General features: G+C 41.3%; 1 protein-coding gene across 2 annotated transcripts in view; it reads left to right on the top strand.

The window, feature by feature from the left end:
- Positions 1–1,156: 1,156 nt before the first annotated feature.
- The window catches only part of plxna2 (plexin A2), a 192,599-nt gene continuing 187,460 nt past the window's right edge, over positions 1,157–6,295 (top strand). For both annotated transcript variants that reach the window (XM_046055976.1, XM_046055979.1), the window contains exon 1: positions 1,157–1,240. The gene's annotated coding sequence lies outside the window, so the exon portion shown is untranslated. The remainder of the gene's footprint in view (positions 1,241–6,295) is intronic.

Below are 6,295 nucleotides of genomic sequence, written 5' to 3'. Positions count from 1 at the left end.
GTCATATATATAATTGTGAATTAATATTGAGGGGGTTGGTTATGAGACTTTAAATAGGTGATAAATTGGCATACTCAGCAGAAAATTAAGTACCACCAACTATTTGAACTAGGTCTGGATAGAGTGTGGTCAAGTTGTATGCCTGTGTTGTTTATGTAATAGTGTAATGGTGCTGTTGGTATAGCATCTGGGATGGGTTGGATAAAGATTGGTGATGAAGAACATTGTTGACCATGCCAAAAATTTGCAATCTATACAATGTTTTCCCTCAGCGACTCAGGGGGGTTAAGGGAGTCAGAACCCCCCAATCCAGATATGGAGATTTCATATATATAACAGTACCAGAACGACCTCCATCCCAGAAAGTCATTTCCATTCTTGTTGATTATATTTTGAGAGCATCACTTGAAATGTTTTCAAACAGTTTTTTTCTGTATTCATGGAATCAATTCATTCTCAAGCTATCAGAATGTGTTTGCATTGATACACATTTCATTGCATTTAGAGTTACAGTTACACCTGCTCTGTATGCATTTGGTGGAAGTTGTTGCAAACGTGATATGTCTCAGAGATGTCTTTGGGAGAACAGATGAGGAATTTTAAAGGCAGTCCGCAGGCAAGACGTACATTTTTAATATCGTTTTTATAGATAATGATAGCCTAGAACTCCTACAGGATACATTTGGTGGTGTTTCAGAGCTATTTCTTTGGTGAATAATTCATGATTAAGAAATGAAACTTTGAATTAATCTAATTTGAATGTTAATCTTTTGGCAAAGCAAAGAATGATTGAAGGACCTGGTGTAAGTATCCAGATGCTATACGCTGCTATCTGGCTTCCTGCTCTGTCTACAGGACATTAAAGCTCAAAGCAGCCCAGTCAGAACCTTCATGTGATTGTATGTTTTGCATGTGTGTGTATATATATGTGTGTATGTATATATATATGTATGTATGTGTGTGTGTGTATATGGAGCCAGGTGAACCAGGGGTACAGAGGTAATAGTGTTATGTGGGTTATAATGTTATGTAGTTGCTGGTGAAATTACTGCAGCGATAACTGTCCTCTGCATTTAATGGCACTGTCGCTTTAAGAGTTCTACATGGGACGGCTCGCGCGAGAGGGTACAGTTTCCGACGGGACACGGGGAAAAACGGAAGTATTTGGTCCCGCGATGTAGAGAAACGGCAAGGGATGTACTTTGGTTTATCGATACAGAGGGTATCTCCATAACCCATGGTAAAGTACAGTAATAATCCTTAAGATCGGCAGACGAAAGAGTTAACTAGCTAGCGGACCAAGGTAGATGCATACCTGGGTGTCCTGACCAGATAGCCAGTGAATGTGTGTGTGTGTGTGTGTGTATCTTCGCCATGAGGGCAAGAGACTCTGAGAAGCGCGACAGCGTGAGTGACAATGAAGTGTATTAACAAACAAAATCACATTATATTGGTGTATACTGAAGCTGTAAATACACGATATTTCTTTCCTATTTTTCCCTGACTTAGAGAGGAGATAAACGTGCGGAGTTCTTGGTGTGGGTGTGGGCGTGTCCTGAGAACGCACACTGCCCAGTAGAACATTGAGTCACTGATTTCATTCATAAAATGTTAATTCTGAGTTTCTGTACAAAGTGTTGGGCAAATTGTATTCTGTGAATGAATGTATTTTATGTTTTATGGTAAATTTAAATATTTCACCTTGAGTTTATGCACTCAATGCATTATGTGGCTAAGTGAATGTATTTATTTATATTTGTTTTTTATTTTTCTCTGTTTAGAAAGGCCACAACTGTTGTCTAGTCAATTAAATTCAATTCAATTCAAATTAGCTTTATTGGCATGAATGTAACAAAGAATGTAACATTGCCAAAGCATCATATATACAACACAAGAACAATCAGCCTGATACATTTCATTAAACAAGTAATTAAAGTGTAAAGTAATCAAAGCATATGTGTGTTTGTGTTAAAAAAGAAAAAAGAAAAAATAAATAAATTAAAAATTAACATATAATAAATAAATAAAACAGTAAGCGTGTTTAGAGTAGTAGTAGTCTAGAGTGGTGTTATCTAACCTAGGTGTCTAGATTTTTATGTTGTACAGATTTTGGCTGTTTTACAGCTTTGGTTGTTGAGAATTTAGGTTCCTGTCTAGAAAGAAGTAACTGAAGTCTACCAGAGTGAGTGTGAACTAGTTTATGGCAGCTGTTTAAATATTGTGGTATGGTTACGGGGTACTGTAGAGTACTGTTAAGTCACATAGTTGAGATCAGATGCAATAGGCAAAGGATGAGTAAGAAAGTTATTTCTGTGTTTTGTATAACCACCAACTGCCTTAACCTCTCGACTTTACATTATTAACGCTGTTCTCATTGGAGTCCAGTCAGGGAATAAAAACCCATAAAATTTTTTGTATTTTTGGCCTCATCATTCCTGGTCTGGCCACATATATATGTGCATGTGTGTATGTATGTATATGTGTGTGTGTGTGTGTGTGTATATATGTGTGTGTGTGTGTATGTATATATATATATATATATAAGCTCGGGTCCTCTACCAGAGGCCTGGGAGTTTGAGGGTTCTGCGCAGTATCTTAGTATCAGTAGCTGTTCCTAGGACTGCACTCTTCTGGACAGAGACCTCTGATGTTTTACCTGGAATCTGCTGCAGCCTCCAGTGCTCCGATTACCACTGGCACCACTGTAGCTCTTACTTTCCACATCTTTTCTAGCTCCTCTTTCAGCCCTTGGTATTTCTCAAGCTTCTCGTGTTCCTTCTTCTTGATGTTGCTGTCGCTTGGGATTGCCACATCTATCACTACTGCCTGCTTCTGCTGTTTGTCGATCAACACGATGTCTGGTTGGTTAGCCATCACCAGTTTGTCAGTCTGGATCTTGAAGTCCCACAGGATCTAAGCTTGGTCATTCTCAACTACCTTAGGAGGTGTCTTACATTTTGACCTTGGGACTTCCAGCCCATACTAATGGCAGATGTTCCTGTACACTATGCCAGCCACCTGGTTATGGCGTTCCATTTACGCACTTCCTGCCTGCATCTTGCAGTTATGTGCTGTACTGTCTCAGGGGCATCCTTGCACAGTCTTCACCTGGGGTGCCTGGTGTGGTAGACCCCAGAGCCCTCGGACTCCCTCGCTACGCTTGGTGTACAGTCTCAGGGTGCTGGATTTGGGGTGAAACCCTCCATGCATTGTGAGGAGCTTTCTTGTCTTGATGTCAGTGGCCTCTATCTCCTCCTTTGGCCAGTTTATTATACCAGCGTGGTATCTGATGACAGGCAGGGCGTATGTGTTGATGGCTTGATCTTGTTCTTCCCATTCAGCTGACTTTTCAGGACCTGCCTTACTCTCTGTAGGTATTTGGCTGTGGAGGACTTCCTTGCTGCCTCCTCATGGTTTCCGTTAGCCTGCGGCACCCCAAGGTTGTAGCTGTCCTGAACATCTGCAATGTGGCCTTCTGGTAGTTCAACCCCCTCGGTTCTGATCATTTTCCCTCTTTTTGATACCATGCGACCACACTTGTCCAGTCCGAACGACATTCCAATGTCATTGCTGTAGATCCTGGTAGTGTGGATCAGTGAGTTGATGTCTCGCTCATTTCTGGCATACAGTTTGATGTCATCCATGTAGAGGAGGTGACTGATGGTTGTTCCACTTCAGAACCGGTATCCGTAGCCAGTCTTTGTGATGATCTGTCTGAGGGGGTTCAGGCCTATGCAGAACAGCAGTGGGGATAATGCATTGCCTTGTTATATGCCACACCTGATGTTCTCTTGTGCAGTTGGCTTTGAGTTGGCTTCCAGACTTGTTTTCCACAGCCCCATTGAGTTCTTGATGAAGGCTTTTAGTGTCCTGTTGATCTTGTACATTTCCAAGCATTCCAGTATCAATGTAGCATTGAGTCATAGCCTTTTTTGTAGTCAATCCAGGCGGTCCACAGATTGGTCTGCCTGGTCTAGCAGTCTCGAGTGACTGCTCTATCAACCAGTAGCTGGTGCTTGTGCTTTGCTCCCCTGGTATTACTGCCCATTCCCTTCTGGGCCCTGTCCATGTATTGAGCCATGTGCCTACTCATCTTAGCCGCTATGATGCCTGACAGGAGCTTCCATGTTGTGCAGAGGCAGGTTATTGGCCGGTAGTTGGATTGGATTGTTCCCTTCTGGGGATCCTTCATGATCAGGACTGTCCGTCCTTCAGTTCATTTGTGCTACCAGGCGTTGATGGAGTGCAGTTAGTTAGGTGTGGATCATGTCAGGGCCTGGTTCTGTCCAGCTCTTCATACCTGACACTCTTTCTTGTTCTATTGTTGTGGGAGATTGCTGTGATCTGTTCTTAGAACCATTAGCCACTGAGCATTGGTGTTTCTCCCATATGTTCTTCCACTACTGTTCAGTCTCAGCCACTGAGAGTACACTTTGGATTCTTCTAGCAGACTTTCAGAGGGTACTTTGTCACTTAGCCTTGGCAATCTTGGTAGTTGTACTTGGGGGTCCAGCTTGGTTATGATCTTCAATCGTAGGTCAGTTGCCCTTATGTTAAGTGACTCTGTGCCATAAGGGCTTGTTGTTATTGGGGCTTGGGACCCAGTCTCTGAGTGTGGGGATGATGATGATAACATCTCCACCCTGACCTGTCGTCCTGGCTTCCCCTTGCCATAGCATATTTGTTGTACTTTTTCAATCTCTAGTTGTGATAGCAGTTGCCGTTTGTGGATGTTAGAACACTGAGCTAGGAGTTGTTTCTTTGTCAGTGTTGATGATGGGTTTCGAAGCATCCATATATCCCACAGTCTCTGCATATAACCCCTCTCATGTGCGTACTATTCAACTCTGTGGGGTGATGAAAAGTGAAATCACATTTATTTGTAACTTTATCCCAGGTTTCAAACTAGAAACTGTTTCAGTTTTTCAGTGAACCAATTTATAAATGCAACACTTTCATTTTTTCTAACACTTTGTCTACCTACACAAAAGGCCTATTTCTCTAAAATATTGTTCTCAAATCTGTCAAAATCTGTGTTAGTTAGCACTTCTCCTTTGCCAAGATAATCCATCCACCTCAAGATGCTGATCAGACAGCATGGGAATTGCACAGATGTGCCTCAGGCTGGCCACAATAAAAGGCCACTCGAAAATGTGCAGTTTCACTGTATTGGGGTGGTCAGGGGGGTCAGTATCTGGTGTGACCACCATTTGCGTCACGCAGTGCAACACATCTCCTTCACATAGAGTTGATCAGGTTGTTGATTGTGGCCTGTGGAATGTTGGTCCACTCCTCTTCAATGGCTGTGTGAAGTTGCAGTCAGGTCAAGACCCTGATGAGGACGACAAGCATGCAGATGAGCTTGCCTGAGACGGTTTCTGACGGTTTGGGCAGAAATTCTTTGGCTATGCAAACCGATTGTTGCAGCAGCTGTCCAGGTGGCTGGTCTAAGATGATCTTTTTTTTTTTATTATTATTTTTTTTAATTTTAATTATTTATTTATTTATTTTTTTTTAAAGACGATCTTAGAGGTGAAGATGCTGGATGTGGTGGTCCTGTGTTGGTGTGGTTTCATGTCGTCTGCGGTTGTGAGGCCGGTTGCATGTACTGCCAAATTCTCTGAAATGCCTTTGGAGACAGCTTATAGTAGAGAAATGAACATTCAATTTATGGGCAACAGCTCTTGTGGACGTTCCTGCAGTCAGCATGCCAATTGCACGCTCCACCAAAACTTGTGACATCTGTGACATTGTGCTGTGTGATGCACATTTTCAAGTGGCCTTTTATTGTGGCCAGCCTAAGGCACACCTATGCAATACCCATGCTGTCTGATCAGCATCTTGATATGCCACACCTGTGAGGTGGATGGATTATCTCGGCAAAGGAGAAGTGCTCACTAACACAGATGTTGACAGATTTGAGAGAAATAGGTCTTTCATGTTCATAGACAAAGTCTTAGATCTTTGAGTTCAGCTCATGATGAATGTGGGCAAAAACAAAAGTGTTGCATCTATAATTTTATTCAGTGTATGTATGTATGTATGTATGTATGTATGTATGTATGTATGTATGTATGTATGTATGTATGTATGTATGTACATGTGTGTGTGTATGTATATATATATATACATGTGTGTGTGTATGTATATATATATATATATATGTGTATGTGTGTGTGTATATATATATGTATGTGTATATGTATGTGTATATGTATATGTATATATATGTGTATATATATGTATATGTATATATGTGTATATATATATATATATATATATATATATATGTGTA

Source organism: Micropterus dolomieu, linkage group LG08, assembly GCF_021292245.1.
Source record: "Micropterus dolomieu isolate WLL.071019.BEF.003 ecotype Adirondacks linkage group LG08, ASM2129224v1, whole genome shotgun sequence".
Classification (NCBI taxonomy): Eukaryota; Metazoa; Chordata; class Actinopteri; order Centrarchiformes; family Centrarchidae; genus Micropterus; species Micropterus dolomieu.
The sequence above is the reverse complement of the archived record's forward strand: the minus strand, read 5'-3'. Positions and strand labels throughout refer to the sequence as shown.